The following is a 14,396-nucleotide window of genomic DNA, read 5'->3' on the forward strand; positions in this document are numbered from 1 at the left end:
TTGTCGTCGTGGTGAACGGACAGATGCCATTGGATGGCTTAAGTTGGGGCCGAATGGACGCAAGAGGATTCGGGGGAGGGTTTGTGATTAGATGGGATGAACTTCCGGATGGTTTCCTCAAGAACTTAGCCAAGGCTAGAGGTTGAAGAAGAAAGACATAAGGAAGAACTCGCTCTAGATCATCATCTTTATTGATCTCAACAGGCTACAAGTTTCTCAGTACAAGTTCTTCTGTGTTCATGCGCGTCTCTCTGTAAGAAGGGCTGCCCCCTCTCCTTATATAGGGGAGAGGTGGCTTACAGGGCAAGAAACCCTAATGGCATCTTTGACTAGACAAACTACTTTACAAAGCTACTTTAATCATAGAAGACACCGGAGTCCTCTTTAATCGGGGATGCTGACGTCCTCCGGCTTCTTTGACCGTCATCCTTCTCTTTATCGTCGGCCCTTCGTCTAAAGTTACTTTGCTTAGCTCATCTTTGTCTTCTAGCTCTGGAGAGAATCTTTGACCAGTCCTGCCGACCTGCTCGTTCTTCCGGTGGCCCGGTATCTTCTTACCCGGTTCCGGCATACCCCTCTTGGGGATACCGGCTTAGCTCCACTTAGCTAAGTTCTTATCTTTAAGTTCCGGTACGAACATTAAATCGGTATCTTGATGGCTCAAACCATCCGGTTTGGCATGCCTTTGGCATACCGGGGGTCATCCCCCCAACATTAGTCCCCGAAGCTGGTATAGTCTGGCGGATCCTACCCAACAGACCATGCCAGGTTCTTTCTTTTAAGATACCGGTTTAATCTATCCGGCCTTAGGCTTGGATCCGGCATCTTTGCCCAGATCATCGCTATCTCTTCTCCTTAAGGCACTATCCGGTGTCTTACCCTCCGGCATCTTAGTCATTAAACGCCTCCTCGGCGACGTCGAGAATATCTCGGGCCCCGCGTCTGTCAGTGACATGCGCACTGTAACTGACATGCCAGTGTCAGGGGTCACTTCGCTTCGACTCCCGCGCGTCCATTTAATGCACCGCTGCGGATCCCACTAGCCGTTTTGGATCCCGTGTGCGCCTCCATGTGGCCTCCCTTTTTTCGTGTGTACCTCTTGGCCACGTGGCGGCCCGTGGCGCAAACCGTCGCGGGCCGCGAGGCGAACCGCCGCGGCCCAGCGGTTTTCAGGCCCACCTTCTCTCTCCTTTATAAGCACAACTGCCCCTTCTTCTTCCTCTTCTCCGCATTCCCCTACCTTCGCGCATAGTGCTCCTCGCCTCTGCGCCTTCGCCGCGGCGTTTCGCCGCCTGAGCTCCGCCGCCCAGCGAACCTTCGATACTGCTTCGCCGGACGCTGCCAGACCTCGTCGCGCAAAGAACTTCTGCAGCGCCTCTGCCCCTGCCGCGACATTGGTGCTTCCTCGAGCTTCTTCTCGCCTCGCCGCCGACGGACTACCTCGCCGGCCTTTGGCTCGTCGCTCCTCCGGCGAACGTCTTCCTCATCTACTCCGCCGCCTCAGGTTAGGCCTAATTTGGATTCACTCCTCTTTTGCTTGCTTTCTAGATCTCAACTCGGTAGTGTATTTACTTCTTCTTTTTCTTGCTTTTTCTCTCTTTCGTAGATCTTCACGCGGGGTATATTGTGGGATTCTTGTTTCTCCTTGCCGAACTCCATGTCTAGTACGGAGTCCTCTACTTCTTCTTCTGCTTCTTCCTCTGCCAGCCGGTGTAGCAGATCTTCCGACGGGCTTACCGCTGATCTTGCTCAGATGGATGCTGAGTCCGGTAGCAATCGTGCCTCCGGTAGCAACCCTGCCTCCGGTAGCAACCCTGCCTCCGGTAGCAATCGCGCATCCGGTAGCTCTAGCGAAGGTTCCGGTATGGATTCTTCCGGTATCACCCGTGGGGCCTGGATGGGCTCCAACGTCACTAAGTTCGAGATTGACTGGTTATACCCGGTCCGGGAGGATTCCGGAAGGAGTGTCCTGCCGGCTTCCTCGCGACGAAATCAAACCGGTGCCCGAACCCGGTGAACGAGTTGTCTTCCTCGCTCACTTTGAGCGCGGCTTCGGCCTTCCTGCCTCCGATTTCTTTCGACGTTTCCTTGATTTCTACGAACTTCAACCTCATCACCTTCCTGGCAATGCCATTTTCTACCTCTCTTGCTACGCCACCTTCATGGAGGCTTACATCGGCATTCGTCCCACTCGTGAGACGTTCGCCCGCTTCTTTGCTCTTCGGATCAATTCCGTTCAGGGCAAGGATATTCCCAAACCCAAACCCCCGTTCAATGCGGGTCTTGCATCATTGGCTCCCGTCAAGGGAGCCCCTTTTAAGTTCTCCGGTCTCGAGTCGTGCCGGCTATGGCAAGGGACCTTTTTCTATGTGAAGAACAAGGGCGCCCCGGACCTCATCAACTTGCCGCCCTTCAATCCGGCGCCGCCTTCGAGGGCCAACTGGAGCTACAATCCGAGAGACTCTCATATCGAGACCAACCGGATTATACGCTTTATGAAACAACTGATGAAGGATACCAACATCTGCTCTGATGATATCATCCGCGCCTTTATCTCGCGCCGGGTGCTTCCGCTCAAGCGCCGTATGCACAAGATGAGCGAGATGTATGGTCCCGGTGATCCTACAAAGATCACCGGAATTCCTCTTAGCAAGAAGGACGTTGTCCTCAAGGCCGGCCAGATCTGTCAGACCGCCATGCCGGAGGATTGGGAATGGGGACTTCGGCCTCTTAGTTCCACTAACCCCCCGACCCAAGAAGTAAGAAATTACACAACTCGGGTCGGCGTTCCGGTAACCTTTTCATTGTGATTAACCTTTTTCTATCTTTCATGTTCTTTCAGGCCAAGGACCGTTTCCCCGGCATCTTATCTGACCGACGAGGCCCTGCCCAGAAGCGAGGTTTGGACAAGTTCGACCCCGACCCCGTCATCTCCTGGAAAGATCTGAAGATGGGCAAGACCGCAGCCTCGCGCCTTGGCAGGTCCCCGCCGGAGCCCGCTGGTTCGTCCGACGACCTGACTATGTTTGAGGTAGCTTCTTTGTTTGATCTCTCATATTTTACCGTTCTTGATCCTCCGTAGATCCCTCCTCAACCGGTACCAATCCGCAGATTCACGAGCACGTGGCCCCGCTGGATGCCGAGGCCGGCAATGAGTTTGTGGACAAACTCATGGCCCACGGCCAGAAGAACAAAGCTCCGGCTTCAGACGCCGGCTCCAGCCATGCTCCTCCTGCCAAACGCCTCCGGACGAAAGTCGTTGGGGGAAAGCAAGTAGGCACGAGGCGTTACAAGGGCAAACAGATGCCTACTTCCTCCGGGTGAGACCTGTTTCTTTGCTTTTCTCGTTTCGTTGTGCCTAGTTCTTTTCCGGTTACTTTTTCCAATTCTCTCTTTTCCTCTTTTTCAGCCCTGCGCTCAAGCTTGGGCCCAGGTCTGATGATTCTGCCGGCTCCGCTGGGGCCTCAACTCCTCCTCCTCGCTCAAGCCCGACACCACCTGGTGCCGGCAACATCTCTGCCTCCCCTCCGGGGGCACTACAAGTTCGGGGCGCGCGGCCCCCAAATCTCCCGACCACCGCGCGGAGGAGGACCTTACCTCCCTCCGGAGACCCAAGATACCGGCGCCGAGCAACATCGGCGCCGATGAAGAAGCTGCCGGGCGGTCGGAACCTTTGGTTCCTTCCGTCCAAAAAGGAAAGAAGAAGAAGAAGAAGAGTTCGCGCTCTTCCCCCTCCAAAGCCGTGCCGGAAACTTCCGCGCCGGCATCCTCCACCTTATCACCAGAAGCCGCGGCGCCTGACGCCACGCCAAATCCTCCGCCGGAAACTCCTGTCCCTGAGGCGACGCCAACACCTCCGCCGAGCCAGGGACCCCTCGCAACCACGCCGATGCCGCCGCCGGCAGCCCCCAAGACCATCAAGCGCCTCAAGCCGGGGGAGTCGCGCGGGAAGGCCGTGGAGGCGCTCAGCGGCTCGCGGTCCTTGGTGCTGCACGTCGGGCCTGCCGCCGCTGCGGTCTCGGAGAAACCTACCGGCCTGCTTGGCCGGATTACTTCGTTCAAGCGCAACGGCCGAGAGCTGGGGCACCTGCTGCCTTATGCGGAGCAGTGGAACGCCGCGGACATGTCCAAGGCGACCCGCGGCTTGGGCAAGGACCGGCTGCCAATGCCAGACCCTGCCGGTGAGCGAAGCTCGGAGGAGCACTTCATGCGGCTACGCCGGGCCGTCAAGGAGCTGGACAGTGCGTGGTTTGACGCCACGAACAACTTGATGGTAAGTTCTTCAAGGACTGTTTCATCTCTTTGACTTACGTTGATTTCTCTTCTTCTGGTTTTCTCATATCTTTTCTTGAAGTTTCAATGTTATGCCGGTTTCTCCCTTGCTGAATCATATCCATTCTCCCAGTCCCCGAGTTTGGGGTTAAGAACTCTGTTCTTAGCGCTAAACTTTACTTAGAAACGCGCGAAACCGGCATTGCCAGTCCCCGAGTTTCGGGTTAAGAACTTTGTTCTTAGCGCTAAACTTTACTTAGAAACGCGCGAAACCGGCATTGCCAATCCCCGAGTTTCGGGTTAAGAACTTTGTTCTTAGCGCTAAACTTTACTTAGAAACGCGCAAACCGGCATTGCCGGTCCCGAGTTTCGGGTTAAGAACTTTGTTCTTAGCGCTAAACTTTACTTAGAAACGCGCGAAACCGGCATTGCCGGTCCCCGAGTTTCGGGTTAAAAACTTTGTTCTTAGCGCTAAACTTTACTTAGAAACGCGCAAACCGGCATTGCCGATCCCCGAGTTTCGGGTTAAGAACTTTGTTCTTAGCGCTAAACTTTACTTAGAAACGCGCGAAACCGGCATTGCCAGTCCCCGAGTTTCGGGTTAAGAACTTTGTTCTTAGCGCTAAACTTTACTTCTCACACTTGTCTCCTTTGAACAGAGCACCGCGGACGCCCGGAAGAAGCTCTTTGAGGAGCTTGATGTCTACGTTCCCCCTCCTTTCCTGTAGACAGTGTTGGGCCCCCAAGAGCAGAGGTTTGTAGAACAGCAGCAAGTTTTCCCTTAAGTGGATCACCCAAGGTTTATCGAACTCAGGGAGGAAGAGGTCAAAGATATCCCTCTCATGCAACCCTGCAACCACAAAGCAAGAAGTCTCTTGTGTCCCCAACACACCTAATAGGTGCACTAGTTCAGCGAAGAGATAGTGAAATACAGGTGGTATGAATAATTAGTAGCAACGGTGCCAGAAAATAGCTTGCTGGCGTGTAGTTGATGGTGGTAGTATTGCAGCAGTAGTAACGCAGTAAAACAGTAAACAAGCAGTAGTAACTCAGCAGTATTTAGGAACAAGGCCTAGGGATTACACTTTCACTAGTGGACACTCTCAACATTGATCACATAACGGAATAGATAAATGCATACTCTACACTTTTGTTGGATGATGAACACATTGCGTAGGATTACACGAACCCTCAATGCCGGAGTTAACAAGCTCCACAATAATGCTCATGTTTTAGTAACCTTTAGTGTAAGATAGATCAACACGACTAAACCAAGTACTAACATAGCATGCACACTGTCACCTTCACGCCAAGTAGGAGGAATAGATCATATCAATACAATCATAGCAATAGTTAACTTCATAATCTACAAGAGATCACAATCATAGCATATACCAAGTACTTCATGATGCACACACTTGCCAACATTACATCATGGAGGAGGAATAGACTACTTTAATAACATCACTAGAGTAGCACATAGATGATATTCAACTAGATCACAAAGAGAGAGATGAACCACATAGCTACAGCGGAGCCCTCAGCCCCGGGGGTGAATTACTCCCTCCTCATCATGGAGACAGCAATGGCGGTGGTGTCGATGGAGGAGCCTTCCGGGGGCACTTCCCCGTCCCGGCGGCGTGCCGGAACAGAGACTCCTGTCCCCCAGATCTTGGCTTCGCGATGGCGGCGGCTGCGGAAGGTTTCTCGTACCGTGGCTTTTTCGTATCGGGGGTTTCGCGACGGAGGCTTTATATAGGCGAAGAGGCGGCGCGGGAGGGTCGAAGGGGTGGCCACACCATAGGGCGGCGCGGCCGGGGCCCGGGCCGCGCCGGCCTATGGTGCAGGGGCCCGGTGCCCCCCTACTGGTCCTTCCGGGTGTTCGGATGCTTCCGGTGAAAATAGGAACCTGGGTCTTTGTTTCGTCCAATTCCGAGAATATTTCGTTACTAGGATTTACGAAACCAAAAACAGCGAGAAAACGAGAGCTGGCACTTCGGCATCTTGTTAATAGGTTAGTTCCGAGAAAATGCACGAATATGACATAAAGTGTGCATAAAACATGTAGGTATCATCAATAATATGGCATGGAACATAAGAAATTATCGATACGTCGGAGACGTATCAAGCATCCCCAAGCTTAGTTACTGCTCGTCCCGAGCGAGGTAAAACGATAACAAAGATAATTTCTGAAGTGACATGCCATCATAAACTTGATCATATTGTAAACATATGTAATGAATGCAGCGATCAAAACAATGGTAATGACATGAGTAAACAAGCTGAATCATAAAGCAATGACTTTTCATGAATAGCACTTTCAAGACGAGGCATCAATAAGTCTTGCATAAGAGTTAACTCATAAAGCAATAATTTAAAGTAAAGATATTGAAGCAACACAATGGAAGATAAAGTTTCAGCAATTGCTTTCAACTTGTAACATGTATATCTCAATGATAGTTTGTCAACATAGAGTAATATAACAAGTGCAATATGCAAGTATGTAGGAATCAATGCACAGTTCACACAAGTGTTTGCTTCTTGAGGTGGAGAGAGATAGGTGAAGCTGACTCAACATAAAAAGTAGAAGAAAGGTCCTTCAAAGAGGAAAAGCATCGATTGCTATATTTGTGCTAGAGCTTTGGTTTTTGAAAACATAAAGAGAGCATAAAAGTAAAGTTTTGAGAGGTGTTTGTTGTTGTCAACGAATGGTAGTGGGCACTCTAACTACCTCATCAACCGGACTTTCAAGAGCGGCTCCCATGAAGGACGTTATCTCTACCGAGCAAGGTAGATCTTCCCTCTTCCCTTTTGTTTACACATGTACTTTAGTTTAGTTTTTCTTTATTTATGGATGACACTCCTCCCAACCTTTTGCTTACACAAGCCATGGCTAACCGAATCCTCGGGTGCCTTCCAACAATCACATACCATGAAGGAGTGTCTATTTGCAAAATTAAGTTGCTTACTGATGAATCGGAGCAAAACATGTGAAGAGAATTATTAATGCAAGTTAATTAATCGGGGCTGGGAACCCCATTGCCAGCTCTTTTTGCAAAATTATTGGATAAGCGGATGTGCCACTAGTCCATTGTGAAAGTACTGTCGAAGTAAATGACAAGATCGAAAGATAAAACACCACATACTTCCTCATGAGCTATAAAACATTGACACAAATCAGAGGTGATAAATTTTGAATTATTTAAAGGTAGCACTCAAGCAATTTACTTTGGAATGGCGGAGAAATACCATGTAGTAGGTAGGTATGGTGGACACAAATGGCATAGTTATTGGCTCAAGGATTTTGGATGCATGAGAAGTATTCCCTCTCGATACAAGGTTTAGGCTAGCAAGGTTATTTGAAACAAACACAAGGATGAACCGGTGCAGCAAAACTCACATAAAAGACATATTGTAAACATTATAAGACTCTACACCGTCTTCCTTGTTGTTCAAAACTCAATACTAGAAATTATCTAGACTCTAGAGAAACCAAATATGCAAACCAAATTAGCAAGCTCTAAGTATTTCTTCATTAATGGGTGCAAAGTATATGATGCAAGAGCTTAAACATGAGCACAACAATTGCCAAGTATCAAATTATCCAAGACATTTTAGAGTTACTACATGTAGCATTTTCCAATTCCAACCATATAACAATTTAACGAAGAAGAAACTTCGCCATGAATACTATGAGTAGAGCCTAAGGACATATTTGTCCATATGCAACAGCGGAGCGTGTCTCTCTCCCACAAAGTGAATGCTAGGATCCATTTTATTTAAACAAAACAAAAAAAACAAAAACAGACCGACGCTCCAAGCAAAGTACATAAGATGTGACGGAATAAAAATATAGTTTCAGGGGAGGAACCTGATAATGTTGTCGATGAAGAAGGGGATGCCTTGGGCATCCCCAAGCTTAGACGCTTGAGTCTTCTTAGAATATGCAGGGGTGAACCACCGGGGCATCCCCAAGCTTAGAGCTTTCACTCTCCTTGATCATATTGCATCATACTCCTCTCTTGATCCTTGAAAACTTCCTCCACACCAAACTCGAAACAACTCATTAGAGGGTTAGTGCATAATAAAAATTCACATGTTCAGAGGTGACACAATCATTCTTAACACTTCTGGACATTGCATAAAGCTACTGGACATTAATGGATCAAAGAAATTCATCCAACATAGCAAAAGAGGCAATGCGAAATAAAAGACAGAATCTGTCAAAACAGAACAGTCCGTAAAGATGGATTTTATTAGGCCACCAGACTTGCTCAAACGAAAATGCTCAAATTTAATGAAAGTTGCGTACATATCTGAGGATCATGCTCGTAAATTGGCGTAATTTTCTGAGCTACCTACAGGGAGATAGACCCAGATTCGTGACGAGCAAAGAATTGCTGGAACTGCGCAGTAATCCAAATCTAGTACTTACTTTTCTATCAAAGACTTTACTTGGCACAACAAAACATAAAACTAAGATAAGGAGAGGTTGCTACAGTAGTAAACAACTTCCAAGACACAAATATAAAACAAAGTACTGTAGCAAAATAACACATGGGTTATCTCCCAAGAAGTTCTTTCTTTATAGCCATTAAGATGGGCTCAGCAGTTTTAATGATGCACTCGCAAGAAATAGTATTGAAAGCAAAAGAGAGCATCAAGAGGCAAATTCAAAACACATTTAAGTCTAACATGCTTCCTATGCATAGGAATCTTGTAAATAAACAAGTTCATGAAGAGCAAAGTAACAAGCATAGGAAGATAAAACAAGTGTAGCTTCAAAAATTTCAGCACATAGAGAGGCTTTTTAGTAACATGAAAATTTCTACAACCATATTTTCCTCTCTCATAATAACTTTCAGTAGCAACATGAGCAAACTCAACAATATAACTATCACATAAAGCATTCTTATCATGAGTCTCATGCATAAAATTATTACTCTCCACATAGGCATAATCAATTTTATTAGTTGTAGTGGGAGCAAATTCAACAAAGTAGCTATCATTATTATTCTCATCAAGTGTAGGAGGCATAGTATAATCACAATAAAATTTACTCTCCATAGTAGGTTGCACCAAAAGACCACTATCATTATCATCATAAATATGAGGCAAAGTATCATCAAAGAAAATTTTCTCCTCAATGCTTGGGGGACTAAAAAGATCATGAAAACCAACTTCCCCAAGCTTAGAACTTTCTATATCATTATCAACAATGGTGTTCAAAGCGTTCATACTAATATTACTACCGACATGCAAATAAGATTTCATAGGTTTTTTAATTTTCGCATCAAACAATCCATGTTTTAAATCAGGAAATAGAATAAGAAGCTCATTGTTGTCCATTATGCCCAACTAGTGTAAACAAGAAACAAAAAGATGCAATTGCGGGATCTAAAGGAAATAGCTTCGAGCACACACACAACGGCGCCGGAAAAATACTTTACACGGGACCGGTGTATGAGAGCCTTTTACCTTTCCTCCCCGGCAACGGCGCCGGAAAATAGCTTGATGTCTACGTTCCGCCTCCTTTCTTGTAGACAGTGTTGGGCCCCCAAGAGCGAGAGGTTTGTAGAACGGCAGCAAGTTTTCCCTTAAGTGGATCACCCAAGGTTTATCGAACTCGGGGAGGAAGAGGTCAAAGATATCCCTCTCATGCAACCCTGCAACCACAAAGCAAGAAGTCTCTTGTGTCCCCAACACACCTAATAGGTGCACTAGTTCGGCGAAGAGATAGTGAAATACAGGTGGTATGAATAAGTAGTAGCAACGGTGCCAGAAAATAGCTTTGCTGGCGTGTAGTTGATGGTGGTAGTATTGCAGCGGTAGTAACGCGATAAAACGAGTAAACAAGCGGTAGTAACTCAGCGGTATTTAGGAACAAGGCCTAGGGATTACACTTTCACTAGTGGACACTCTCAACATTGATCACATAACGAGAATAGATAAATGCATACTCTACACTTTTGTTGGATGATGAACACATTGCGTAGGATTACACGAACCCTCAATGCCGGAGTTAACAAGCTCCACAATAATGCTCATGTTTTAGTAACCTTTAGTGTAAGATAGATCAACACGACTAAACCAAGTACTAACATAGCATGCACACTGTCACCTTCACGCCAAGTAGGAGGAATAGATCATATCAATACAATCATAGCAATAGTTAACTTCATAATCTACAAGAGATCACAATCATAGCATATACCAAGTACTTCATGATGCACACACTGCCAACATTACATCATGGAGGAGAAATAGACTACTTTAATAACATCACTAGAGTAGCACATAGATGATATTCAACTAGATCACAAAGAGAGAGATGAACCACATAGCTACAGCGGAGCCCTCAGCCCCGGGGGTGAATTACTCCCTCCTCATCATGGAGACAGCGATGGCGGTGGTGTCGATGGAGGAGCCTTCCGGGGGCACTTCCCCGTCCCGGCGGCGTGCCGGAACAGAGACTCCTGTCCCCCAGATCTTGGCTTCGCGATGGCGGCGGCTCTGGAAGGTTTCTCGTACCGTGGCTTTTCGTATCAGGGGTTTCGCGACGGAGGCTTTAAGTAGGCGGAGAGGCGGCGCGGGAGGGTCGAAGGGGTGGCCACACCATAGGGCGGCGCGGCCGGGGCCCGGGCCGCGCCGGCCTATGGTCCGGGGGCCCGAGTGCCCCCCTCTCGGTCCTTCCGGGTGTTCGGATGCTTCCGGTGAAAATAGGAACCTGGGTCTTTGTTTCGTCCAATTCCGAGAATATTTTGTTACTAGGATTTCTGAAACCAAAAACAGCGAGAAAACGAGAGCGGCACTTCGGCATCTTGTTAATAGGTTAGTTCCAGAAAATGCACGAATATGACATAAAGTGTGCATAAAACATGTAGGTATCATCAATAATATGGCATGGAACATAAGAAATTATCGATACGTCGGAGACGTATCAGAGCTCCTGTGGGAGCATCGGGACCTTGCGGAGGCTCACCGCCAATGCCAAGGTTAGTTTTCCTTTTTTTGCATCCGGCATCTTTTGTACCGGAAAGTCTTATTTCTTACCAGCATCTTTTGGTTACTAGCTGTCCCGGAAGCTACCATCGAGACGCTCCAGGCCCAGATCACCACTCTTCAGGGTATCGTTTTTTCTTTTCTGGTTAATCTGTTGTTTTCTTATCCATCAACTACTGCTTTACTGACACTCTTCCTTCCGTTGTGTAGGCGAAAAAGAGCAGCTCATCCGGCAACAGCAGGAGGCCCTTGACGCCCAGAAAACTAGCTTCCAAGAGCTTAAGGAGCAGGCTATGCAGGCCCGGCTCCAACATGAGCAAGAGCTGAAGGACGCCAAGGCCGCAGCCGAGGCTAGGCTGGCAGCCAAAGCATTTTGGACCCGGCTGTTTTATCAACTTGAATTCTTACTATATGACATAAAAAAAAACTATGTGGTTTGGTTTGATGGTTCATAGTTCATAATTCATAGTTGATCATACATACGGATCATACATACAGAATTGCGCAATCCTTATCGCGACTTCTAACCTATCTAGCCATCGAGGAAGATGATCGTCGCGTTCTCCTCCGCCTCCCGCGCCTCCTTCTCCTTCACGGCGGCGATGGCCGCTGCTGGCGCAAAGTTGGCGTGGGAGTTAGAGATCTATGTGGTGTAACTTTTCTTCAGGTCCCCGGCAACGGCGCCAGAAAATATGCTTGATGGCGCGTACAGCACGCGTCCGTTGGGAACCCCAAGAGGAAGGTGTGATGTGTACAGCAGCAAGTTTTCCCTCAGAAAGAAACCAAGGTTTATCGAACCAGGAGGAGCCAAGAAGCACGTTGAAGGTTGATGGCAGCGGGATGTAGTGCGGCGCAACACCAGGGATTCCGGCGCCAACGTGGAACCCGCACAACACAACCAAAGTACTTTGCCCCAACGAAACAGTGAGGTTGTCAATCTCACCGGCTTGCTGGAACAAAGGATTAGATGTATAGTGTGGATGATGATTGTTTGCAAAGAACAGTAAAGAACAATAGCAACAGATTTGTATTTCAGATGTAAAGAATAGGACCGGGGTCCACAGTTCACTAGAGGTGTCTCTCCCATAAGATAAATAGCATGTTGGGTGAACAAATTACAGTCGGGCAATTGACAAATAAAGAGAGCATGACAATGCACATACATGATATAATGAGTATTGTGAGATTTAATTGGGCATTACGACAAAGTACATAGACCGCTATCCAGAATGCATCTATGCCTAAAAAGTCCACCTTCAGGTTATCATCCGAACCCCTTCCAGTATTAAGTTGCAAACAACGGACAATTGCATTAAGTATGGTGCGTAATGTAATCAATAACTACATCCTCGGACATAGCATCAATGTTTTATCCCTAGTGGCAACAGCACATCCACAACCTTAGAACTTTACGTCACTTGTCCCAGATTTAATGGAGGCATGAACCCACTATCGAGCATAAATACTCCCTCTTGGAGTTAAGAGTAAAAACTTGGCCAGAGCCTCTACTAATAACGGAGAGCATGCAAGATCATAAACAACACATAGGTAATAGATTGATAATCAACATAACATAGTATTCTCTATCCATCGGATCCCGACAAACACAACATATAGAATTACGGATAGATGATCTTGATCATGTTAGGCAGCTCACAAGATCCGACAATGAAGCACATGAGGAGAAGACGACCATCTAGCTACTGCTATGGACCCATAGTCCAGGGGTGAACTACTCACTCATCACTCCGGAGGCGACCATGGCGGTGAAGAATCCTCCGGGAGATGATTCCCCTCTCCGGCAGGGTGCCGGAGGCGATCTCCTGAATCCCCCGAGATGGGATTGGCGGCGGCGGCGTCTCTGGAAGGTTTTATGTATCGTGGATCTCGGTACTGGGGGTTTCGCGACGAAGGTTTTAAGTAGGCGGAAGGGCAACGCGGGGGGCCACACGAGGGCCCCACACGCCAGGGCCGCGCAGCCAAGACCTGGGCCACGCCGCCCTGTGGAGTCGGCGCCTCGTGGCCCCACTTCCTTTCCCCCTCGGTCTTCTGGAAGCTTCGTGCAAAAATAGGACCCTGGGCGTTGATTTCGTCCAATTCCGAGAATATTTCCTTACTAGGATTTCGAAACCAAAAACAGCGAGAAAACGACAAGCGGCTCTTCGGCATCTCGTTAATACGTTAGTGCCGGAAAATGCATAAATACGACATATAATGTGTATAAAACATGTAGATATCATCAATAATGTGGCATGGAACATAAGAAATTATCGATACGTCGGAGACGTATCGGCATCCCCAAGCTTAGTTCCTGCTCGTCCCGAGCAGGTAAACGATAACAAAGATAATTTCGGAGTGACATGCCATCATAACCTTGATCATACTATTGTAAGCATATGTAATGAATGCAGTGATCAAAACAATGGTAGTGACATGAGTAAACAAATGAATCATAAAGCAAAGACTTTTCATGAATAGTACTTTCAAGACAAGCATCAATAAGTCTTGCATAAGAGTTAACTCATAAAGCAATAAATCAAAGTAAAGGTATTGAAGCAACACAAAGGAAGATTAAGTTTCAGCGGTTGCTTTCAACTTATAACATGTATATCTCATGGATATTGTCAATGTAAAGTAATATAACAAGTGCAATATGCAAGTATGTAGGAATCAATGCACAGTTCACACAAGTGTTTGCTTCTTGAGGTGGAGAGAAATAGGTGAACTGACTCAACATAAAAGGTAAAAAGAAAGGCCCTTCGCAGAAACAAGAAACAATTTTGTCAACGGTAGTAATAAAGCATATGTATCATGTAAATTATATCTTACAAGTTGCAAACCTCATGCATAGTATACTAATAGTGCCCGCACCTTGTCCTAATTAGCTCGGATTACCGGATTATCGCAATACACATGTTTTAACCAAGTGTCACAAAGGGGTACCTCCATGCCGCTTGTACAAAGGTCTAAGGAGAAAGCTCGCATTTGGATTTCTCGCTTTTGATTATTCTCAACTTAGACATCCATACCGGGACAACATAGACAACAGATAATGGACTCCTCTTTAATGCATAAGCATGTAGCAAAAATTAGTGTTCTCATATGAGATTGATGATATATGT

The sequence above is a fragment of the Lolium rigidum genome, chromosome 4 (assembly GCF_022539505.1).
Source record: "Lolium rigidum isolate FL_2022 chromosome 4, APGP_CSIRO_Lrig_0.1, whole genome shotgun sequence".
NCBI classification, from domain to species: Eukaryota; Viridiplantae; Streptophyta; class Magnoliopsida; order Poales; family Poaceae; genus Lolium; species Lolium rigidum.